The sequence below is a fragment of the Giraffa tippelskirchi genome, chromosome 1 (genome assembly GCF_054371585.1).
Source record: "Giraffa tippelskirchi isolate mGirTip1 chromosome 1, T2T-mGirTip1v1.2.pri, whole genome shotgun sequence".
NCBI lineage: Eukaryota > Metazoa > Chordata > Mammalia > Artiodactyla > Giraffidae > Giraffa > Giraffa tippelskirchi.
The window spans coordinates 88928179-88954302 of record NC_137275.1 but is presented as its reverse complement, the minus strand read 5'-3'; the positions used below and the strand labels follow the sequence as shown (position 1 = coordinate 88954302).

The 26124-nt window shown below is 37.8% G+C and overlaps 1 long non-coding RNA gene across 1 annotated transcript in view; it reads left to right on the top strand.

Annotated features, from left to right (window-relative positions):
• Positions 1 to 25899, top strand: part of LOC145530335 (uncharacterized) — a 143202-nt gene extending 117303 nt beyond the window's left edge. Inside the window, exons 4-5 of the long non-coding RNA XR_014071679.1 lie at positions 588 to 713; positions 23957 to 25899. This is a non-coding gene — a long non-coding RNA (uncharacterized LOC145530335). The remainder of the gene's footprint in view (positions 1 to 587; positions 714 to 23956) is intronic.
• Positions 25900 to 26124: the final 225 nt, after the last annotated feature.

The window sequence follows — 26124 nt, the reverse complement described above, 5'->3', positions numbered from 1 at the left end:
TCCCTGGGGGCTCATATGGTTAAGAATCTGCCTGCAATGTGGGAGACCTGGGTTCAATCCCCGGATTGGGAACATCCCCTGGAGAAGGGGATGGCAACCCACTCCAGTATTCTTGACTGGAGATTTCCATGGACAGACGATATAGTCCACGGGGTTGCAAAGAGTTAGACATGACTAAGCAACTAACACTTCTCCCTAAAGCTCTCAACCAGTGAGGGACTAGATCCCTCACCCCTGGATGGTATAGTGCTCGGAGTGTGTTTTGTCCTGGTTCATAGAATTCCTCCAGTGGAATTAAGTTTCAGTATTCAAGGGTAGCGAGCTTGTAAATATTTCCTTTAGTGATTCCATTCTCTTCTTTGTCTTACTTGCTGTTTTAAACTCAAATACTTATCTTAGGATTCTACTTTTCCTCCCCACATTGTGATATTTATACAAATGCTGAAGTTCCTCACGATGATGCCTTGAGTGGGAAGGTAGAAGCAACAGATAAAGCAAAAGTTAGCAGGTGACTTCAATAAGGATGGTTGAATGATACATATTTATATTTTTATTACTTACGCTTATATTTCCATTTCTATTTACAGATGTGAGTTGAATAGAAGCAAAAGAGGACCTAGAAGACATGGTTGATACAACCTCTTGTCCTAGCAACACCAGTGCACGATCAGCCTTCACAGAGAAGAGTCAAGGAAACAAAGCTCAGAGAACAGGTCCACAGTTGTTCGTTAGACATTTATTGAATATCTATTATGGGTGAAAAATAGATTAGGTGCCAGAGACACAAAAATAAATAAGTTATTATTCATGATCTCAATGTGCTTGTCTACTATTATGGTATCAATCCTTTGATCAGAAAATTGTAATGCCATTGAAAGGTGATGACTAAAATATACACACGATATTGCTGAACAGTCAGAGAAAGATTCATGAATGAGATTACCTCTCAACTCGGTATTAAAGTTAAGAAGTTAACAGGCAAAGAAGTAGACGTAAAAAGATAAAAGATTTATCCAACCCTTTAGGAAGAGGGTTGGATAATACGTGTAGGAAATTACAAAAAGCTAGTGCTTGTGGACCTTATTAACAGAAGAAAAGTAGAAGTGTGTTGGAGAGCCAGGCAAGGGACAAATCATTCCTGTATGCTGGGTCTTGAGAGTCTATTCTTAGCAGTGGAGTGTCACTGAGGAATTTTGAATAAGCAAAGGAGTTTACCAACACCTACACTAGAGCATAGAACTATGTGTGTGTTGTGTGTACTTAAGAGAAGTTAATTAACACAAAAATAAATTTATAAACAAGAAAAAAGCAGAGATTGATAGAGAATTTATATTTAATCATGTGATAATATATGGACAGTTTCTTTGTATATACTGGTATAGTAAACCATCTCTGAAAAAGCAAAATTTAAGGTGAGATGTAGACAATAAGGAGTTGGCTATATGAAGATCGAGTAGGGCATACAACCAGAGAAACAGCTAGTTTGGAAGGTGGAGGGGCTGGCGTGGATTTTGTTTGTTCTCCCTGAAGAATAGAAAGAAAGACAATGTGACTGGGACAGTGGTATAAAGGGAATAGTTTGGACATAGTAAGAAAAGCCTAAATAAAGTAGGAGAAGGGATTGGCAATCCATTCCAGTATTCTTGCCTGAAGACTTCCATGGACAGAGGAGCCTGGAGGGCTACAGTCCATGGGGTCACAAAGAGTTGGACATGCTGAGCAGCTAACACTTTAGAAGCTAGAGTAAAAGCTTTATATTTTGTTTTAATGTGATGCTGTGTGGGCCAGAATAAGGGGCCTTTGAAGAGTTCCACGTCCTAATCTGTGGAAACTGAATATGCTACATACATGGCAAAGGGAATTCAGGTTGCAGATGGAGTTAAGGTTGCTAATCAGCTGACTCCAAGATAAGGAGATAATCCTGCATTTTTGGTATAATCACGAGCATCCTTGCCAAGAAGAACAAGGCAGAAGGAGAGAGTCAGAGGAAGATATAGCTATGAAAAAGGGCACAAGCAGACAAAATGCTGATGGCTCTGAGGATGGAGAAAGAGACCATGAACCAAGGAATGTGGGTGGTCTTTAGAAGCTACAAAGGACATGGAAATGGATCTCCTTTAGAGCCTCCAAGAAGAAGGTAGACTTGCCAATATTTTGAATTTAGTCCAGGGAGTCTTGTGTTAAGATGTCCCATCCAAAACTGTAAGATGATATATTTGTCTTGTTCTAATCCACTGAATTTGTGATAATTATAGCAGCAATCCAAACTAATTGATAAAACATTGAGGGTTGGCAAGCAAAGGGATTGCAATAACTGCCTATGATTTTAAAACTCTTTATGGTTACTGTATGGATAGTGGATTGCAGTGCAAGAATCACAAAATTGAGGAAGTCAGTCATGAGTTAACTACAGTAATTTAAATGAAAGATGATGGTGGATTGGACAAGAGTATTAATGGTAGATATGAAAAGAAGTGAATGAATTTGGGGTCGTTTTTAGAATTATAATTGAGAGAAGTTGATCATTAGTTGGATTTAGGGAGTGAAATAAAAATAACTATCAAGGGAAATGCGTAAGTATTAACCTTGTACAACTGAGCTGATTGTGATTAACACTCAAGAATTAGAGAAGAACGGGGCAAATACTTTTGATGGGGTAAATGAATAATTTTGAGACCACAATGCTAGTTTATATCTCGGTGGTTGTGTCAAGTAGTGAGTTGGATATATACATTTTTTAATTTCTGGGGAAAGCTCAGGTTTGTAAGTTTTTGATTTGGGAATCATAAATATGGAGAACCACTTTAAAGCTGCAGGTCTACATTCACACATCAAAGGAAAAAAAAAAATGTGGCACGTAGAAATGGGACACTGCAAAAAATAAGGGTGAGAGACAAGAAAATAAAGAACCTAGAAAGAGAGGTCTGGGAGACAAATCAGAGTGACATGATACGATAGAACCAGATGAAAGGACAAAGTGTTTCTAGAAGAACAGGTCTCAGATACTTTTGAAAGGATAACAAGATGAGTTAAAAACGTTACATTTGGCCGCACAGAGATGGCAAATTCTCAACAAATGAGAACCCAATAGATGTGAGTTGAGGTTGGATTCAGAAACTGGAAGGATAAGCAGTGATTTCATGGCAATCATTCTAATAAATTTTGCTGTAAATGGAAGCATCAGAATGGAGTAGGATTATACTTAGGTATTTTCCTTGTCAATGAAATAACTCTCCAGTAACACAAAGTGAATGATTTTCATACTACTTTTCTTTCTCCCATCTCATTCTAAAACAGACCACATAAATTACTTTCCACTTCAGCTATATTTATTCACTCTTTCGTCACTTGTTTATTTACTCATTAATTCCCAATAAATGTTTATTCAGCACCTACAAAGTAGAAGACACTGAGATGCTATCTGGAGAGGGGTCAGATTTGTAAGTTTATATTTGGGAGTCATAAGCATAAAGAAGACCTATTAGCTATAAAAGATATAGATGGTATCTGGTGTCTAAGAATTATAATTTAGCATTTTCTTAGATTACAGTTCTTCTTATATTAAAAATATTACTTGTCCAAAACCCTTGTCAGGAACTGTTAATTTAGCTCCATCGTTCAGTCGTGTCTGACTCTTTGCGACCCCATGGTCTGCAGCACACCAGGCTTCTCTGTCCATCACCAACTCCTGGAGTTTGTTCAAGCTCATGTCCATCGAGTCAGTGATACCATCCAACCAGCTCATCCTCTGTCATCCCCTTCTCCTCCTCCTTCCATCTTTCCCAGCATCAGGGTTTTTTCAAATGAGTCAGTTCTTCTCATTAGGTGGCCAAAGTATTGGAGTTTCAGCTTCAACATCAGTCCTTCCAATGAATATTCAGGACTGATTTCCTTTTGGATTGACTGGTTGGATCTCCTTGCAGTGCAAGGGACTCTCAAGAGTCTTCTCCAGCACCACAGCTCAAAAGCATCAATTCTTTGGCTCTCAGCTTTCTTTATACTCCAACTCTCACATCCATACATGACTACTGGAAAAGCCATAGCTTTGACTAGATGGACCTTTGTTGGCAACGTAATGTCTCTGCTTTTAATATGCTCTCTAAGTTGGTCATAGTTTTTCTTCCAAGGAGTAAGTGCCTTTCAATTTCTTGACTGCAGTGATTTTGGAGCCCTCCCAAATAAAGTCCGTCACTGTTTCCTTTTTTACCCCATCTATTTGCCATAAAGTGATGGGACCAGATGCCATGATTTTAGTTTTCTGAATGTTGAGCTTTAAGCCAACTTTTTCACTCTTCTCTTTCACTTTCATTAAGAGACCCTTTAGTTCTTCTTCACTTTCTGCCATAAGGGTGGTTGTCATCTGCATATCTGAGGTTATTATTTTCTCCTGGCAATCTTGATTCCGGCTTGTCCTTCATCCAGCCTGGCACTTCCCATGATGTACTCTGCATATAAGTTAAATAAGCTGGGTGACAATATACTGCCTTGATGTACTCCTTTCCTTATTTGGAACCAGTCTGTTTTTCCATGTCCAGTTCTAACTGTTGCTTCTTGACCTGCATACAGATTTCTCAGGAGACAGGTCAGGTGGTCTAGTATTCCCATCTCTTTAAGAACTTTCCACAGTTTTTTGTGATCCACACAGTTGAAGGCTTTGGGATAGTCAATAAAGCAGAAGTAGATGTTTTTCTGGAACTCTCTTGCTTTTTCAATGATTCAGTGGATGTTGGCAATTTGATCTCTAATGGTTCTACTCAAAATGGCCCATGGTCCTTAAAACCATTTCCTTTTAATTGACTGTTCAGCCACATTTAAAACCCATACTTCATATTTTAATATCTCAGCACTCAATATTTTCCTTAAAAACACTTTTTTATCAGTTTCATTCATAGAAATAGTAGCCACAGAAATTTAAGGCCTTAGTCATCATTTTACTTCTTCCAGAAGTCTTCCAAAAATGCGACCATCCAGCCAAAAGGAAGCTCTCTGATTTGAATTATTTTAGCAGTTCTAGTATGTACTAGGTAGATGGATTTATCATATTGCTTTATTTTACCTTACTTTTCACTGTGTTCTTGAAAATATCTGTTCCGAATGCTTAAACTTAGTAACTTTTAGTGAATATACGTTAAATAGATATCCCTCAATGTTTCATGAAACAATTAGGGTTTTTCAACACAAAACTGAGCTCTCAACATGCTAAAATGATTGATTCAGCCCATATTCTAGCTGCAGCATTTACCAATGGCTACAAACAAACAAATCCCTCCAAACCTAACTTAATAAAACAAGATCCTATAAATTCTCTAAGGCATTTATTATTGATGTGTTATTCTGTGAATGCTATCTGCTTCTCTTTAGTATTCATCTGATAGAAGAAATAGTGAGTTCATTTCATAGTGAATTCAGATAGTTCCATTCAAACCTTCTGTTAACCTTATTACAGTCAAATGACACTACAGGGACTGAATGCTGAACTTAAACTTTGAGAACTTAAGTTAAATGCTTAGTCAGCAAGGTCTTTTACCAGCAATTGATTATTTTAGGCATTAAAATATAAATCCAGTCTTGATAGTTAGGGAAAAAGCATAGTACCCCTCCCAAAATGATTTAAATTGAAATAATTCTGTATTTCATTCTGGAGAAAATTGTAAAAGATCAGACTTTTCCCTTAGGAGTTTTAGTACTTCCAGGTTTGGGTTTAAGTTATAAATATCTCAGAAACTTCCTTACTCATGGTGTTTCAAATTATTCCCAGTTGTGTCTCTTACTGAAACCAAGATGCATGGCTATACCTGTATATAGTGAAGGGAAAAAGCTCTCCAGCTCTTCAAAAAGGTTATATCTAGTTCAAGTTTGGATATGGCTTTTCTGTGAGCTAAACTAGTTTTTGTGTGTGCTTAGTCTCTCAGGCATGTCTGATTCTTTGCGACCCCATGGACTGTAGCCCGCCAGACTCCTCTGTCCATAAGGACCTACAGGCAAGAATACTGGAGTGGGTTGCCATGTACTCCTCCAGGGGATCTTCCCAACCAAGGGATCGAAACCAGGTCTCCCACATTGCAGGTGGATTCTTTATCATCTGAGCCACTAGGGAATCTAACTAGTTTTCAGATAGTTACAAGAAGAAGAGAATTTGATGTCTCCCTGCCTGATGTGTGTATTTTATTTTATGTGAAACTGATCTGATATGTTCTGGGCTTTTGGGAGGTATTCATCCAAATACAAGAATAGCACACATCCTGCCATTTTTGTATCTGTCAAAACTTACAAACTACATATGTGACATTTTATTAAAGTAAAATTTTCTTTGTATACTGTCACATACTAGTAAATACTAATAATTTTCTTTTACATTTTAAAATCCTTAAGATATATATAATTTATTACATCTATTGTATATCATATACTAAATTAACAAAAGCAGGGAGTCACATAAGAGAATGGCAAAATTTCAACAATGAGAGTCATGGCTAAAAAGGAGAGAAATGAGGAATTTCCAGATACTTTTGAAAGAAGAATCAATTCATTATTACAAAGAATCAGAATTTCATAGAAAATAGGCCACTTTTTTTTTTTTTTTTAAGACTGAACCCCACAGGTTCTGTCTCTGGGCTTTTGGTAGTAAATCATATTGAATCAGAAAAGAAAAATTCACCTGCTCTATGAGTGGGTTAATAGACATGGTTAGCAAGCTATCAGAGAAAATAAGATAGTTTTTATTTTTAAGACTTAGGAAATTAAACTTCTAAATATACAGGCTCTTATAAATTCTCAGCTTCCTACCTGTGTAACTATTTGTTATTTTATTTCCTTGATTTACAAGATGAAAAATATTTGTTCCCTCCTCTTGACTCCTAAAGTTATAACAAATAACTTCAAATGTATTTGATCACAAGTTAAACATCTTGGAATGAGGAATAGAAACTGAACTTTTCTTCTGAGTCCAGCCTGAGTGATGTCAAAATGTGTCAGCTGCTTTTGACCCTGGCCTGTGATTACATGGCAATTAGCAGTCGGCCTATTTCCAATTTTACACAAATAACAGTTTAAGAACCTAAAGTATAATAGAACAAATTTGAGAAGTGAAATTATTCAAAAGACACAGAACAAACTATGTAGCCTAAAGAGAAATTTTATGTGTTTAATTTACAGACTGATCTGCTCTAACTTCTGGCACTTTCCTCCAGCAGTTATACAAACATACTTCAGCATAGGTGAACCTTGAAAACATAACTGCTGAAAGCTTAGCTAAACTACTCCATGGTATTGGTGCTCTGGCATCCATTTTGTGTAGCCTATGAGGACCTTAAACTGCTACTAGCCTCTCAGGCCATAGTACACGCTCGGATAGCAGCCCACAGAGTCACAGCAAATGTAAGTTCCTGATATGACTCCCTCATCATTCCTGGTAATTAAGTCTCCCCTGCCTCCAGAGCCTTTACCTTATTCACTTTAGGTAAGACCACTGGGGGCTCTTTGGGTTTGAAATGACCAATTTGACCTTAGCCCAAGAACCCCCAAACAGTACACCCATGGAGCCTAATAAAAACATGTACCCCAGGTCCTATTGTTCTGTCTCCACTCTGCCTCCATCCCCCTAGGTGGACCCGTGAGGCATGGTGGGTACTTCCTCTGGATCTACGAGTAACAAATTTTCTATTTCAATTTCTCCTGTGGTCTGTTGTTGACCACATTGTGGTAACCAGTGTTCCCTTCACCATCAGGCATGCTGTGCTCTACTTAAGAATTATGAATTTGACAGATTCTTAACAATAATGCCAAGTGAAAGAAGCTAGTCACAAAAGAGCAAATATTGTATGATTCCATTTATATGAAATGTCCAGTGGACAATGAGAAATGATTCCTAATGAGAATATAGTTTTTTGGGGGGAAGATGAAAATGTTCTAAAAATAGACAGTGGTGATGGTTGCACAATTCTGTGGCTATATTAAAACAAAACAATTAAACTGTACTCTTAAAAAAGGGATTGGTTTTATAATATGCAAATTTTATCTCAATAGAACTGTTGTAAAAATCAGTGTGGCATATTTGGGGAATGCAGGCAATGATTTTAATATTGTCTCTAATTAGCCAACTAAACCACACATATTTAGTACTATTGTTTAACAATTTAAAAGTTAAACAGTTTTATATAGTGTTTTATAGAATATGTAGCACTTTTATATATGTTATCTTTCTTACACCTGTAATATCCTAATTAATTTATTATTAAATTAATTATTCTCATTCTAAGAAAAAGGACTTTTAAGACTTAGAGAATCGAATGATTTGCTCAGTGTTAACAGATCTGGTGAGCCACGTGTTAAGATGCTACTCAAGTCAAGTCTCACAGTCTTTCCTTACATTACAGATGCCTCCTTGAAGATTTATTGAGAGCAACACAAAATGGATAGAAATGGAATGGAAAGAGTCAAGATTCCAGAGAGGGCCGCTTTAGGCATAACTAGTCTCTCTAGAGAAAATGTAGTTGGTGCAGAAGGGGAATTTCTTATTTGATTTCTATGTTCCCAGAACTAACATAAAAAGAAACCACTGAATATGGAGTTATGATTAGACAGGGAGTACTCGACAAGAGCATTGAGAATAGAAATCATTCTGTAAAATTAAAAAGAGAATATAAAAATGCTTGGGAAGAAACAGGACTTTTCTAGAAAATTTATTATCATTAGAGACATGAAAAAATTGTTTGTAATCATAGAATATCCTTATATTTCTTTATAAGGGCCATTCGACTAGTTCTGGCAAGGGAAATGTGAACAGAAGTGAAAAAAGGGCATTTTTACACAGATGAAGTGAAAAATGCATGTACCTCCTTCATCTCACTCTCTGCTGTGGTGAACTCAAAGCCATCATGGTCCAGACAGCATCAACATAAGATGGACTCATATAGTGACTCACACTAGATCATGAGGTTAGAGAGAGGAAAAAAATCTTATTTTAAGTTTTAAGCTACCATGTTTATTAGGCTTATTTGTTCTTGTAGTAAGCCTATCCTGTCCTTGCTAACTTGAAGTTAAATGCTGCTGTACTTTTTATAAATATGTGGCATTGGTGGAGCAATTGGCAAAAGCAGTGGAGAAGCCAATGGGTTGCTCAAAAGGGGGCAACCCATTTTATGCCCAGGTGCAACAATAAAATGGCTGCCTGATGCAACGTGGGAGGCACACTGCTTTGTGTGTTGACTACTGTTCATTGTGCTGGGCAAAGTATTAAAAATAAAGAAACATCATTAAAGAAGAATTAAACAACTTGTAAGCAGAACTAGAAAGAAACAGAGAAAGTCTTTCAGAGGCTTGACCAACTGGAAAATATTTTTTTTAATGAAATAAAAGAGTATTTCATCAATAAAGACTCAATAGGCTTTCTCAGTTGATTCAAAACAAAGATCCAATGATGGATATGTGTTTTCTTTCAAGCGTGAAACCTCATGGTGGCTATTATTAAGGAAGTGGGGGATATGAGAATGAAAAAATAAAAGAAATCAAAGAAAGCAGATCTTGAAACAGGGCCTCAAGGGATTGGATTTATATCTTGCTAATTGAGCATGGCAAATATTTATATATTCCTACTTATCTACAGTTCTTTATTTTTTAAATTTTTATTGAAATATAGTTGATCTACAACATTGTGTCAGTTTTAGTTACACAGCAAAGTGATTCAGATATAGATAGATAGTTTTTTAGATTTTTTCATTATAGATTGTTTTTTATTTTTTGATTAAGGTGATCTGTAGGCATGAAGAACAAAAAAATAATACAAAAAGGCTTACATTTTTCTCTCTATCAACCATCTTTAGATTTGATGTATCATTTTTCCACTCAACATTCCTTCTGTCTATCTTCTGGTAGCAGACCTCTCCTCCACGGCCTTATTTGTAAGAGTATCACACAAACAAAATCAAACATAATGAATGCTTTAGCTTCCTTGATCAAATGACTCTGAGGCTAGCACACATTCCTAAACTTTGCATTTGTATGACTTTAGCCAGTGGTCATAAGTTCATAAGGGAGTAAACCCAGTTTTGGATGATAATCTTAGCTTGCCTTGAGGATGAAGTTGATTTGATATAATTATGCTAACATAAGAGAAAGTTTCAGATTTTTTTAAAAAGTCAGACAGAAAAATTCTAGGTTCCTTTGAATCTACAATTTCAAATACTCTCAGGCCAGTACATTTGCCTTTTATTCTGATAAGTTTATACATTGAAAAAATCACACTCCTCCCTTCACTTAACGGTTTAGCTTAGATTTTCATCACCGTAATTTAAAATGACTTCCAATTCATTTACTTGTAACCAAACTTACGTGTGGTAAATAGTCATAATATTTCCTTAGGTATTGCTCCAGAAATATTCTGACATATATACAGTCACCTATCTAGATATAGCATAATTTACATACTGTTATTGTGCAACTTAGTCTCACTTGCCAGTAAATAATCTTTCCATTAGACTTTTGTTAATGGACTTTCGTCTCTTTCCATTAGACTCTGTTTGTTAGTCTGTTTTGTAATTTCATGTGGTGCCAGCCAAATTGGATTCACTGCAGCGGTAAAAATAGAAAAAGCCATTCTATTCAAGGAACTTATATTTAGACTCATGATCCACTGTGAGTTATATTTTGTGCAGGATGTAAAGGGGGTCCAAATTAATTCTTTCATGTGTGGCTAGCTAGTTGTCCCAGTACCATTTGTTGAAAAGACTATTCTTTTCACATGAATTGTTTTGGCACTCATTAAAAATCATTTGACTGTAAATGTAAGAGTTTATTTCTAAACTCTCAATTCTATTCCATTGATCCATATATCTATCCTCATGATACTACTACATTGTCTTGCTTACTTTAGCTTTGAGTTAAGTTTTGAAATTGAGAAGTGTGTGTCTTTCAAGTTTTTCAAGATTTGTATTGGTTCTTTGCTGGCACTTTCATTTTACAGTCAATTTCAAAAACCCAGCTGAGAATTTGTGTTTGCATTTAACCTGATAAATTTGGGGAATATTACCATCTAAAATAGTAGGTCTTCGAACCCATGAACATGGGATATCTTTCCATTTATTTACATCTTAGTTAATTATTTTCAACAACATTTCATAGTTTCAGAGTATGAGTTTTGTACTTCTTTTAACTTGTTCCTAAAATTTAATCTGCCTATGCTATTTTAAATGGAATTATTTTCTGAATTTTATTTTGAAACTATTAGTTACTGGTATATGGAAACACATTTAGTTTTGTATATTGATCTTATACCCTGAAATACTGCAGAACATGATTATTCACTCAAATTCATTTTTGTGTGGGTCTCTATGGTTTTCTATATATAAATCATGTTATCTAAAATATTAATAGTTTTACTACTTTCTCAATGCCCTCTGTCTTCCTTCCTTCCCTCCTCTTCTCTTTCCTTCTTTTCTTTCCTTTTCTCTCCTTTCCTTCTTTTCTTTCTTTCAATTCTCGTTTCTAGAACCATCAATATTAAATAAAAGTAGCGAGAGTGGGCATCCTTGCCTTTCTCCTGACTTTCAGGAAATAACGTTCAGTCTTTCATTATTAAATATGATAGCTGCCATTGTTTTATTTATTTATTTATTTATTTTTGGTAGATGCCATTTATTAGACTGAGGCAGTTCTCTTCTGGTTCTAGTATGCTGAAGGTTTTTAACAGGAAGCTGTATGTTTTAAAATGCTATTTTGCATCTATTGAGAAGATTATGTGTTATGTTACCCTTTATTCTATTGATATAGTATATTCTATTAATTGATTTGCAAATGTGAAAACAACCTGGAATTCCTGGGATAGATCTCAACTGGTCATAGTGTACACTCCTTGTTATATGTTGGGAATTTGGTTTACTAGTATTTTGTTGAGGTCTAAATTCCCTTTTCCTATATTCAATGCACATTTTGAAATGTATCTTTGTTTTGTATATTTCTTAAAACTTCTGCTTATATGCTATGCTCATTTTGAATTGATTTTTCTTATGTAATTCTAAGATATCTCTGTATATTATAGCCATTATAATTTTGTCTACCATAAGATTATGGCTTCCCTGGTGGCTCAGATGGTAAAAGAAGTGCCTGCAATGCAGGAGATCCAGATTCAATCCCCGAGTCAGGAAGATACTCGGGAGAAGGTAATGGCAACCAACTCCAGTATTCTAGTATTCTTGCCTGGAGAACCCCACGGACAGAGGAACCTGGTGGGCTATATAGTCCATTGGGGTCGCAAAGAGATGAACACAACTGAGCAACTAACACACAGAGATTACATTTTTAATTCAAATATCATTTTTTGAACACCTTTATCCTTTTATTTTTTACATTTAAAATGTTGACTAGTTCCAATTTAGGGAAGCTGAGGAGGCAGTGAAAACTGAAGTAATGAGCTAGCTCTATTTGTTTTCCTAATTGGCTACCACTTTTCCCAAGTTAAAGCTTGTTTTGTTTCCAACTCTATTCTCAGAGTTTTAATCAACATAGGCCATATAGTAGGCTCACAATAGAGATTTGTTAAATTAGTAAAAGAAAACAGATTATTGTGTTTTGTACTAGGCTAAACTTTACATACAGACTTAATAAAAACAACAGTAATAAAAACCTCGTGAAAAATGTACCTAATAGTTATTGACTTCTTTGAATGTTGATTAATTTTTGATATTTTCTTTTACTGAAACATTGCAAACAAATGGTGGCATTTTCAGGCATATGTTATAGAACTAATCAATATATAAAAAAGCTAACACTGAAGAAACTACAAGGAAACATTGAGTCTTTTTTTTAATTAGTTTATTTATCTATTTTTTTAATAAATTTATTTATTTTAGTTGGGGGCTAATTACTTTACAATATTGTAGTGGTTTTTGCCATACATTGACATGAATCAGCCATGGGTTTACACGGGTTCCCCATCCTGAACCCCTCTCCCACTTCCCTCCCCATCCCATCCCTCTGGGTCATCCTATTGCCCTAGCCCTGAGCATTTGTCTCATGCATCGAACCTGGAATGGTGTTCTGTTTCACATATGATAATATACATGTTTCAATGCTATTCTCTCAGAACGTCCCACCCTCACCTTCTCCCTCAGAGTCCATAAGACTGTTCTATGCATCTGTGTCTCTTATTCTGTCTTGCATAGAGGGTTATCATTACCATCTTTCAAATTCCATATATATGCATTAATATTACTGTATTGGTGTTTTTCTTTCTGGCTTACTTCACTCTGTATAATGGGTTCCAGTTTCATCTATCTCAATAGAACTGATTCAAATGTATTCTTTTTAATGGCTGAGTAATATTCCATTGAGTATATGTACCACAGCTTCCTTATCCATTCGTCTGCTGATGGACATCTAGGTTGCTCCCATGTCCTGGCTATTGTAAACAATGCTGCGATGAACATTGGGGTACTCGTGTCTCTTTCGATTCTGGTTTCCTCGGTGTGTATGCCCAGCAGTGGGATTGCTGGGTCATATGGCAGTTCTATGCCCAGTTTTTTAAGGAATCTCCACACTGTTCTCCATAGTGGCTGTACTAGTTTGCATTCCCACCAACAGTGTAAGAGGGTTCCCTTTTCTCCACACCCTCTCCAGCATTTATTGCTTGTAGACTTTTGGATAGTAGCCATTCTGACCAGTGTGAAATGGTACCTCATAGTGGTTTTGATTTGCATTTCTGTAAAAATGAGTGATGTTGAGCATCTTTTCATGTGTTTGTTAGCCTTCTGTATGTCTTCTTTGGAGAAATGTCTGTTTAGTTCTTTGGCCCATTTTTTGATTGGGTCGTTTATTTTTCTGGAATTGAGCTGCAGAAGTTGCTTGTATATTTTTGAGATTAATTGTTTGTCTGTTGCTTCGTTTGCTATTATTTTCTCCCATTCTGAAGGCTGTCTTCTCACCTTGCTTATAGTTTCCTTTGTTGTGCAAAAGCTTTTAATTTTAATTAGGTCCCATTTGCTTATTTTTGCTTTTATTTCCACTATTCTGGGAGGTGAGTCATGGAGGATCCTGCTGTGATTTATGTCGGAGAGTGTTTTGCCTATGTTTTCCTCTAGGAGTTTTATAGTTTCTGGTCTTACATTTAGATCTTTACATTTTGAGTTTATTTTTGTGTATGGTGTTAGAAAGTGTTCTAGTTTCATTCTTTTACAAGTGGTTGATCAGTTTTCCCAGCACCACTTGTTAAAGAGATTGTCTTTTCTCCATTGTATATTCTTGCCTCCTTTGTCGAAGCTAAGGTGTCCATAGGTGCATGGATTTATCTCTGGGCTTTCTATTTTGTTCCATTGATATATATTTCTATCTTTGTGCCAGTACCATACTGTCTTGATGACTGTGGCTTTGTAGTAGAGCCTGAAGTCAGGCAGGTTGATTCCTCCAGTTCCATTCTTCTTTCTCAAGATTGCTTTGGCTATTCGAGGTTTCTTATATTTCCATACAAATTGTGAAATGATTTGTTCTAGTTCTGTGAAAAATACCATTGGTAGCTTCATAGGGATTGCATTGAATCTATAGATTGCTTTGGGAAATATACACATTTTCACTATATTAATTCTTCCAATCCATGAACATGGTATATTTCTCCATCTGTTTGTGTCCTCTTTGATTTCTTTCATCAGTGTTTTATAGTTTTCTATATATAAGTCTTTTGTTTCTTTAGGTAGATATATTCCTAAGTATTTTATTCTTTTTGTTGCAATGGAGAATGGTATTGTCTCCTTAATTTCTCTTTCGGTTTTCTCATTATTGGTGTATAGGAATGCAAGGGATTTCTGTGTGTTAATTTTATATCCTGCAACTTTACTATATTCATTGATTAGCTCTAGTAATTTTCTGGTAGAATCTTTAGGGTTTTCTATGTAGAGGATCACGTCATCTGCAAACAGTGAGAGTTTTACTTCTTCTTTTCCTATCTGTATTCCTTTTATTTCTTTTTCAGCTCTGATTGCTGTGGCCAAGACTTCCAAAACTATGTTGAATAGTAGTGGTGAAAGTGGGCATCCTTGCCTTGTTCCTGACTTTAGGGGAAATGCTTTCAATTTTTCACCATTGAGGATAATGTTTGCTGTGGGTTTGTCATATATAGCTTTTATTATGTTGAGATATGTTCCTTCTATTCCTGCTTTCTGGAGGGTTTTTATCATAAATGGATGCTGAATTTTGTCAAAGGCTTTTTCTGCATCTATTGAGATAACCATATGGTTTTTTTCTTTCAATTTGTTAATGTGGTGTATTACATTGATTGATTTGTGGATGTTAAAGAAACCTTGCATTCCTGGGATGAGCCCACTTGGTCATGATGTATGATCTTTTGAATATGATGTTGGATTCTGTTTGCTAGAATTTTATTAAGGATTTTTGCATCTATGTTCATCAGTGATATTGGCCTGTAGTTTTCTTTTTTTTTGTGGCATCATTGTCTGGTTTTGGAATTAGGGTGATGGTGGCCTCATAGAATGAGTTTGAGAGCTTAACATCTTCTGCAATTTTCTGGGAGAGTTTGAGTAGGATAGGTGTTAGCTCTTCTCTAAATTTTTGGTAGAATTCAGCTGTGACGCCGTCTGGTCCTGGGCTTTTGTTTGCTGGAAGATTTCTGATTACAGTTTTGATTTCCGTGCTTGTGATGGATCTGTTAAGATCTTCTATTTCTTCCTGGCTCAGTTTTGGAAAGTTATACTTTTCTAAGAATTTCTCCATTTCTTCCAGGTTGTCCATTTTATTGGCATATAGCTGTTGGTAGTAGTCTCTTATGATCCTTTGTATTTCTGTGGAGTCTGTTGTGATCTCTCCATTTTCATTTCTAATTTTGTTGATCTGATTCTTCTCCCTTTGTTTCTTGCTGAGTCTGGCTAATGGTTTGTCAATTTTGTTTATCTTCTCAAAAAACCAGCTTTTAGTTTTGTTGATTTTTGCTATGGTCTCTTTTGTTTCTTTTGCATTTATTTCTGCCATAATTTTTAAGATTTCTTTCCTTCTACTAACCCTAGGGTTCTTCATTTCTTCCTTCTCTAGTTGCTTTAGGTGTAGGGTTAGGTTATTTATTTGATTTTTTTTCTTGTTTCTTGAGGTATGCCTGTATTGCTATGAACCTTCCCCTTAGCATTGTTTTTACAGTGTCCCATAGGTTTTGGGTTGTTGTGTTTTCATTTTCATTCGTTTCTATGCATATTTTGATTTCTTTTTTGATTTCTTCTGTGATTTGTTGGTTATTCAGAAGCGTGTTGTTAAGCCTCCACATGTTGGAATTTTTAACAGTTTTTTTTCCTGTAATTGAGGTCTAAACTTACTGCATTGCGGTCAGAGAAGATGACTGGGATGATTTCAATTTTTTTGAATTTACCAAAGCTAGATTTATGGCCCAGGATGTGATCTATCCTGGAGAACGTTCCGTGTGCACTTGAGAAAAAGGTGAAATTGATTGTCTGGGGGTGGAAAGTCCTATAAATATCAATTAAATCTAATTTGTCTATTGTACCATTTAAAGTTTGTGTTTCCTTGTTAATTTTCTGTTTTGTTGATCTATCCATATGTATGAGTGGACTATTAAAGTCTCCCACTATTATTGTGTTATTGTTAATTTCCCCTTTCATACTTGTTAGTATTTGCCTTACATATAGCGGTGCTCCTATGTTGGGAGCATATGTATTTATAATTGTTACATCTTCTTCTTGGATTGATCCTTTGATCATTATGTAGTGTCCTTCTTTGTCCCTTTTCACAGCCTTTATTTTAAAGTCTATTTTATCTGAAATGAGTATTGCGACTCCTGCTTTCTTTTGGTCTCCGTTTGCATGAAATATGTTTTTCCATCCCTTCACTTTCAGTCTGTATGTGTCCCTTGTTTTGAGGTGGGTCTCTTGTAGACAGCATATATAGGGGTCTTGTTTTTGTATCCATTCAGCCAGCCTTTGTCTTTTGGTTGGGGCATTCAACCCATTTACATTTAAGGTAATTATTGATAAGTATGGTCCCGTTGCCATTTACTTTGTTGTTTTGAGTTCGTGTTGAAACATCCTTTCTGTGTTTCTTGCTTAGAGAAGATCCTTTAGCATTTGTTGGAGAGCTGGTTTGGTGGTGCTGAATTCCCTCAGCTTTTGCTTGTCTGTAAAGCTTTTGAATTCTCCTTCATATGTGAATGAGATCCTTGCTGGGTACAGTAATCTGGGTTGTAGATTATTCTCTTTCATTACTTTAAGTATGTCCTGCCATTCCCTTCTAGCCTGAAGAATTTCAGTTGAAAGATCAGCTGTTATCCTTATGGAGATCCCCTTGTGTGTTATTTGTTGTTTTTCCCTTGCTGCTTTTAATATTTATTCTTTGTGTTTGATCTTTGTTAATTTGATTAATATGTGTCTTGGGGTGTTTCACCTTGGCTTTATCCTGTTTGGGACTCTCTGGGTTTCTTGGACTTGTGTGACTATTTCCTTCCCCATTTTAGGGAAATTTTCAACTATTACCTTCTCGAATATTTTTTTCATGGCCTTTCCTTTTATCTTCTTCTTCTGGGACTCCTATGATTCGAATGTTGGGGCGTTTCATATTGTCCCAGAGGTCCCTGATATTTTCCTCATTTCTTTTGATTCTTTTTTCTTTTTTCTTCTGTGCTTCGTTTATTTCCACCATTCTATCTTCTACCTCACTTATCCTATCTTCTGCCTCCGTTATTCTATTGTTGGTTCCGTCCAGAGTGTTTTTTATCTCCTTTATTTCATTATTCATTATATATTGACTCCTTTTTATTTCGTCTAGGTCCTTGATAAACATTTCTTGCATCTTCTCAATCCTTGTCTCCAGGCTATTTATCTGTAACTCCATTTTGCTTTCAAGATTTTGGATCATTTTTATTATCATTATTCTAAATTCTTTTTCAGATAGATTCCCTATCTCCTCCTCTTTTGTTTGGTTTTGTGGGCATTTCTCATTTTCCTTTACTTGCTGAGTATTTCTCTGCCTTTTCATCTTGTTTAGATTGCTGTGTTAGGCGTGGCCCTTCTGTATTCTGGTAGTATGAAGTTCCTCTTTATTGTGGAGGTTCCTCACTGCGGTTGGGGTTGGACAGGTGGCTTGTCAAGGTTTCCTGGTTGGGGGAGCTTGTGTCGGTGTTCTGGTGGGTGGAGCTGGATTTCTGCTCTCTAGAGTGTAATGGAGTGACCAGTATTAATTTTTGAGATGTCTATGGATTTGGTGTGCCTCTGGGCAGCCTGTATATTGATGCTCAGGTCTATGTTCCTGCGTTGCTGGAGAATTTGCGTGGTATGTCTTGCTCTGGAACTTATTGGCTCTTGGGTGGAGCTTGGTTTCAGTGTATATGTGGAGGCTTTTGGATGATCTCTTATTAATTAATGTTTCCTCTGGCTTTCAGTCTTATTCTTGCAGTAGCCTCAAGACTTCTCCATCCATACAGCATCGATAATATAACTTTTAGGTTAACGGTGAAAAGATTCTCCACAGTGAGGGATACCCAGAGAGGTTCACTGAGCTACATGGAGAGGTGAAGGGGGGGAGATTTGAGGTGACCAGGAGGAGAAGAGGGGGACTCAAACGTGGAGAGAGCAGTCTAGCCAGTAAGCACTTCCCTCTGTGCCCTCCACAGTCTGGAACCCTCAGAGTGGTTCAAGGAGATACATAGAGAGGGGCGAGGAAGGTAATAGAGGTGAGCATGAGTAGAAAGGGAGGAATCAAGAGGGAGAGAGAGATCTGGGCAATATTCTGTTCACAAAGTGTTCTCCGGTGCCCAGAACACCGTCAGAGATTCACAGAATTGGGTTGAGAAGAGAAGGAGGAGGATGGGAGTTAGAGGTTCCCTGGGAGAGAAGAAAGAGCGTCAATAGGGGGAGAGAGTAATCAAGCCAGTAATCACACTCCTGAGTAAAAATGGGTCCTAAAGATTGGGTTCTTAAATGTACAAAATTGATATCAAATATGTAAAACAAAGATTAAAAATCTAGAGTAGAGGTTAGACTCTTAAAAAAATACAATATAAAAAAAAAGAAAAAAGAAAACAAAATCACAAAAAGTATAAGATATATGTATGCAGTTTGCTTTAAAAATAGGGTTTTTTTTTTTTGTAAGGTAATAGAGGGTTATAAAAATGAAAATTAAAGTTGTAATAGAGGACTTAAAGAAAAAAGAAAAAAATTTTTAAAAAATGATAATAGTAAAAATATATCCAGGACTTTCTCTGAAGCTGTTGTGAGCGGTGTGGGGTCTGTTCAGTTTCAGATAGATCCTTGTTCCTGCTTATACTTTTCAAGATCTATAGGCCTTTTGTCAATGTAGTTGGTGTTAACTACAGGCATTTTAATCTGTTGGCCTGTCACTTCCAAAGCGCTTCCCTCTGTTTATTTGACTTCTGTTTGCAGGTCTCTTCAGTGTCTAATTTCCGCCCTGCCACAAAGGGGTGGAGGTTGTCTCTTTAGGTTCCCTTGTTCAGTCGTGCTGTGGAGAGGGAGGAACACTGCAAACCAATATCACTGGCATGTGTGTGGAGAGCTTGCAGTGTCTTCGCCACACTGGATTCGCCCCCATTCACGGTGTGTGTGCTTTCCCAGTCTACCCTGCTCAGGTTTCAGGTTACTCTGCCAGGAAGTGGGCCCTGAGATGTGTGCACTTTCCAGGTCTAAGCTGCTCAGGTTCAGGTTCCCGAGTACTCCACAAAGGTGCAGACTTGGTTGGGCTGGCGGTTTGTGCTGATCCCTGGTCGGAGCAGCTCAGGCAGCCAGGAGTTTGGCGAATGCACTCTCCCCTGTTGGGGTGGTGAAGCTTATCACCTCCCTGGCCCCCGCCTCAGTTTAAGGGCGCGCCCAACTCTGGTGTGCTTTGTGTCAGTTCTGGGGAGCTGGTCTCTGGCTGCGACCCTCCCGGTGGCTGTCGATCCTCTGGGATCTCAGGCAGTCTTTGCTTCGAAACTGGAAGCCTGTTTGCAGTTTGGAAGGCGGTCCCCTCTCTGGGGCCGAGTTTGCCCCTTTCCGGCTCTGGCGGGCCCTGCCTGCCCGTTGCGTCCGGCGGGGGATGAGGCAGTCTGCAGCCGGCTAGCTCTCCTCTGGTATTGTTCAGTCCTTTGTTCTGTGAGCGGGCTGGCAGTGCCTTAGATTTGGGCTTTTCGCGGGATAGTTCTCTCTCTCTGGCTGTCCCACAGTTTAGGTTGCTATCTCGCGTTAGCTCCCTCAGATTGCCCTTGGGCTGTTTGGGCCCGGTCCTTACCCTAAGCAGTGCCACCCGCTCCTCTCTGTTCAGCCCCCACTTGCTGGTGGCAGATGCGCGTGTCTGGGGTTCTTTGCTGGGAGTTGCCTTTAGGCACGTAATCTGTGGGTTTTATTTATTTTTTCTCCCGGTTATGTTGCCCTCCGAGATTCGAAATCTTCCCCCAAACCCGCTGGTGAGAGGGTTTCCTGGTGTTTGGAAACTTCTCCTCTTTTACGATTCCCTCCCCGGGATGGGACTCCCTCCCGGGGACGGGTCTCCATCCCTAACTCTTTTGTCTCTCTTTTTATCTTTTATATTTTGTCCTACCTCCTTTCGAAGATAATGGGCTGTCTTTCTGGATGCCTGATGTCCTCTGCCAGCGTTCAGAAGTTGTTTTGTGAAGTTTGCTCAGTGTTCAGATGTTCTTTCGATAAATTTGTTGGGGAGAGAGTGGTCTCCCCGTCCTATTCCTCTGCCATCTTAGCCCCCTCAGACCCAACATTGAGTCTTTATTAGTAAAATAGATATCAACTGGAGAAGGCGATGGCACCCCACTCCAGTCCTCTTGCCTAGAAAATCCCATGGACAGAGGAGCCTGGTAGGCTGCAAGTCCATGGGGTCGCCAAGAGTTGGACATGACTGAGCGGCTTCACTTTCTAGTTTTCACTTTTCACTTTCATGCATTGGAGAAGGAAATGGCAACCCACTCCAGTGTTCTTGCCTGGAGAATCTTAGGGATGGGGAAGCCTGGTGGGCTGCCATCTATGGGGTCACACAGAGTCGGACACGACTGAAGCGACTTAGCAGCAGCAGATATCAACTATGGATTGCAGCAAAAATTCTGAATAAAAAATGTAAGAAGTTATTCATGGAAAGCTTTTACTGCAAGAGTAGATTTTTTAAAACATGTTTGAATATGAAATGAAAAAAGGCTTCCAACAAGAATGCAACAAGGCTTCAACCTGCAAAAATTAAGCAGAGTATGTGGGAAGATAAATAGGAGGATCTTGAAGATGATTGAAGGATTGGACATCAAGATCTCAAAGGAATAGATTATGTAATTGTAGGTCTTAAAATGAGAAGAAAAGCATTCCTGGCCTTCTTCCTCAAAGGGCCTCTAATATTATCCCAATCTGAGTGGTTTGAAAAATTTGACAGAATACTCTTTTCTATGTTTTATTTCCTTTGCTTTCCTAGCTTTCAAACATTTTTAGGGTTATAATATATTTAATGGATATATATAATATTCCACTGACACTTGAATAACATAGGCTTAACTACACAGGTCCATTATATACAGGTTTTTTGTTTGTAAATACTATAGTACTATATGATCCACGAATGAAGACCTGAAGATGTGGAGGCAGGAACTGCTTACACAGAAAACCAACTATAAGTTATACATGGATTTTTGACCTTGTGGAGGGGTGGTGTTCTTTACCCCTGAATTGTTCAAAGTTAAACAGTTATGTACACTTCTTAAATCCTTCTCTCTCTCTCTCTTTTTTTTTTTTTTTTTTTCGGAGATTGAAGAGGTAGGAGGAGTAACTAATCCTAGGGCTGAGTCAGAAATTAACTGGTATTAATTAAATCTATGTCTTTGATACATCAAAATACAATGAAATCAGTAACAGAAAATGAATATAATCCCTTCAGATAATATATAATATACATAATTCCTTCCACTTTTCATGAAATATAGATGGGAGGCCCTCTGACCATTTACAAACTGTGAACATAACAGCTCTAGCTTTGAAGAATTTAGCCCTAACCTATATCATGCTTGTTTTCAAGCATTTGTGTAAAATTTAGGTCATTTGAACTGGCATAATCATTGTAAGATCACCTGTTTGATTATTTGTTTGGCATACTAGCTATGACATCAAAATTTTTTTGTTGTTTTATTTGTTTGTGATTGCTTTCAAGTTCAGATAAAGCTGAAATAATGTTAGAAAAAAATGTTGGGTTTCTTTCCTTGTTCTCTCTGGCTGGTCTAATGTAATGATTCATAGCTCAGAAGACTCTGGAGTCAGAGTTATGGGCTTGGAAGCTAGGTTTTCTCCTAGCCGGGTGATTTGCACAAGTGAGTAAGTCAGTCTGTGCCTCATGTAATTACACTAGCTATGTCATAGGATTACAAGGACAAAGCATGTTAATATTTTCATACAGTTAAAATAGTATCTGAAACATAGCAAGCAAATAACAATCCCTCTGTGTTTATGGAACTCTTCAGAAAATAACCAATAGACTGTTTTCTAATCATGGAAGAAAATTTTCTAGAATTAATTGAAAAAACTTGGTACTTTTGATGAATGAATGGTGCCCAGTTAAGCATAATATTTTCAAAATAAAAACAAAACCAAGCAATATGAGAAAAATGCCTCACTTTTCAAACAACAGCATCAATAAAATCACATATGCTCAGTAGCTAAGTCGTGTTTGACTCTTTTGCTACCCTATGGACTACAGCACACCAGGCTCCTCCATCTATGGGATTTTCCAGGCAAGAATACTGAAGTGGGTTGCCATTCCCTCCTCCAGGGGCTCTTTCCAACCCAGGGATCAAACACACATCTCCTGTGTCTCCTGCATTGCAGACAGATTCTTTACCACTGAACCACAAGTTTAAATAAATTGTATATTATTTAATCCTCAGTTTCTTTTGCACACCTAAGTCTATATCTTTTTTCTTCTTCTTATAATGAAGTTTATTTGGTCATTTAAGAAATGGAAATTTTCAAAGCTCCTCTGCCTTTTTTCTATCATTTGGGAAATACTGGTTTGTTTTCATTTTCTAAGCATTCCATGTGATCTATAATATTCTCCCTCTCCTCTCTCCCTTTCTCTCTCCCCCACATACTTCTGTTTCCTCTCCTTTTTTTTTTCCCCCCACTTCTTGGATACTTCTTCTTGCAAGAATTTAAACAATCTGCTTTCTGAAGCCTTTTCTAAATGTTGTCATTTTAACATTTTCTAGTGACAAAGGCAGAAGGCTCTGGTCTGGTCCCTACCACACTACTCACTTTATTCTTCTCACAGGAATTTTAACAATTTAAAATCAAACCAATGGCTTAGCTTTCCTTTTCTGTATCCACTCAAAGCCAAGGCCGTATTTCCTATTTTCAATTATATATACCACTTCACAAACCCTTCTTGTTCTGGGATTTAAATATCCTGTGTGCAGTTAGATCTCAATGAATGAGGAACTTTTGAACTATCAGGGGAAGACTGTAGCACAGCCTCACAGATTGAAGCCTAGGAGAGTGAATGTACATTTCCTCCAGTGGGGTCTAAGGCCTCCTGAGAAACTGTTATAGCCACGCGTTTTGGGAAACAAATTCACTCAGAAGGACAATGCAGGTAATGGAGTGCAGTTTATTACACCGGCGTGCCCAAGGCAGAGTCTCCTCTTAGCCAAGGACCCCGACCAGCATTTGTGAAAATCTTTTATAACCCATGTGTACGTGTCTGAACTCACCACCTCAAATTCCTTGAGACTTACATAAACAAAGGAAAGGTAAATACAATCACAATAATCTCATCATTTAGGTGTTATGTGTTCAAACAGTTAAACAATTGGCCAATAATCAATAAGCCCGAGGTTACACTCTGATAGGTACAGAAAAATTTATGGCCTGTCCAGGGACAGGGGTGATTAGTGTATGTTTTCTCTTAGGCGATGAGTAACCTGGATACGATCTTCAAGGTTCCCCTGTCCGGAGGGGGTCTTATCCTTCTATTGTCATTTCCACAGGCACTAAGCACAGAGTTCAGAGTCCATTAGAGAGGTGGCCGAGCATGATCAGCACGAACAGGCCTAAGATGGAGTCCAGGCCCCATGAATTCCTTCTTCAAAACAAAGCAATTGCAACTGTCTCTGGACCACGGGAAGGTCATTTCCACACTAATGCAGTCAGTGCTTCACAAGATCAAGGTAGGGAATCTTTGCTGAAATATAGCCACGCTACTCGCCATACATATATGTGTATATGTGCATATATTAGCAATTTTATATGGGGGAGCAGTCTCTGGTTTCCACAACCTTATGACTACATCTCTATCTACAGGGGCAGTTGGACACACAAAATCTCTATGTAGCCTGTCACTGCTCCCAGTTTTACTATTTCGTTGTTACATGAATTAACTGTGAAGTACCAATGAAGACATAGCCACCACACAGGGTTCCTCTTCTTACATACATGGTTTGGTAGGACACAAGCCTAAATTATTATCCTGACATAAGTGAAAAGGCACAGTTTTAAATCTTATTTCCAAGAGAAATAATCAATAAAATTAATCTTGGACAATGAGGAAAAACAGTACATAAGAACCACAATCTGTGCTAAGGGGTTTTGCCCAGGGGAAAGATGCAAGTTACATATATAGCTTTTATGTAACACACTCAGGGGCTTCCCTGGTAGCTCAGACAGTAAAGAAAGTGAAAGTGAAAGTCACTCAGTCGTGTCCGACTCTGCGACCCCAGGGACTATACAGTCCATGGAATTCTCCAGGCCAGAATACTGGAGTAGGTAGCTTTTCCCTTCTCCAGGGGATCTTCCCAACCCAGGGATCGAACCCAGGTTTCTCATATTGCAGGTGATTCTTTACCAGCTGAGCCACAGGAAAGCCCAAGAATACTGGAGTGGGTAGCCTATCCCTTCTTCAGCGGATCTTCCCCACCCAGGAATCGAACCCGGGAATCGAGGTGGATTCTTTACCAACTGAGCTATTAGGGAAGCCCAGACAGTAAAGAATGCCTGCAACGCAGAAGACCCCGGTTCCATCCCTGGGTCAGGAAGATTCCCTGGAGAAGGGAATGACTACCCACTCCAGTGTTATTGCCTAGAGAATTCCACGAACAGAGGAGCCTGAAGGGCTACAGTCTGTGGGGTCACAAAGAGTTGGACACGGCTGTGCAACTAACACACACACACACGCACACAAGGGGCTTCCCATGTAGTGCCAGTGGTAAAGAACCCACCTGCCAATGAAGGAAATATAAGGGACAGACACGGGCTCATTCCCGGGGGTCAGGGAAGATTTCCTGGAGGAGGGCATGGCAACGTGCTCCAGTGTTCTTGCCTGGAGAATCCCGTAGACAGAGGAGCCTGGCAGGCTACTGTCCATGGAGTCGCAAAGAGTCAGACAGGACTAAATAACAACAATACACATTTATTTATTATTTTATGTGTATGTAGCTGTGCTGAAGTCCACGGCCACAGCCTACTCTGCTGACTCCAAGTCGTGTTTCGTAAGGTTTTGAAAACAGAATCCAAATACGCTCCTTTGGTAAATGCTTCTTTTGAAAAAATTTTGTCATGTGGCTTGGGACAAGCTCCTTAAATCATCTGTGATTTTGCTTGGTTCATTGTATAACATTGCACCTGTAATAGCACTACACTCAACTGTTTTTTCCTAAGAACTTGTAAAACCAGTCTTGGATTGAACAATTAAAAAGTAAGTGAAGAAGTGACTTGCAAAGACCTGAAAGAAATAGGTGCAACAAAGAAAAGGGCTTGAAAATCAAAGTATTTTTCTTCCAAAATCTTGTGGGTTTTTTCTTTTTTTTTTTTGCTTTTCAAATCTGTAATTGTCTTTATGAGCTCAAGTATTAAGGCTATTTCTGTGGAGGAATCGTTAGTTGAAAATTAAGTGCCTAGGTACGATAATTGTATTTCCAAAAAAAAAATAAGAATACTATATTGATTCATGTCAATGTATGGCAAAAACCACTACAATATTGTAAAGTAATTAGCCCCCAACTAAAATAAATAAATTTATTAAAACAAAACAAACAAACAAAAAAAAGAATACTATATTGAAGGACCACCACAAAATGTTAAAGTGAGACCCTTGGTATATTTGGGACAAAATGAATGATTTTAAACTCTTAAAATCCAAAACAGTTACTAATATTATGGC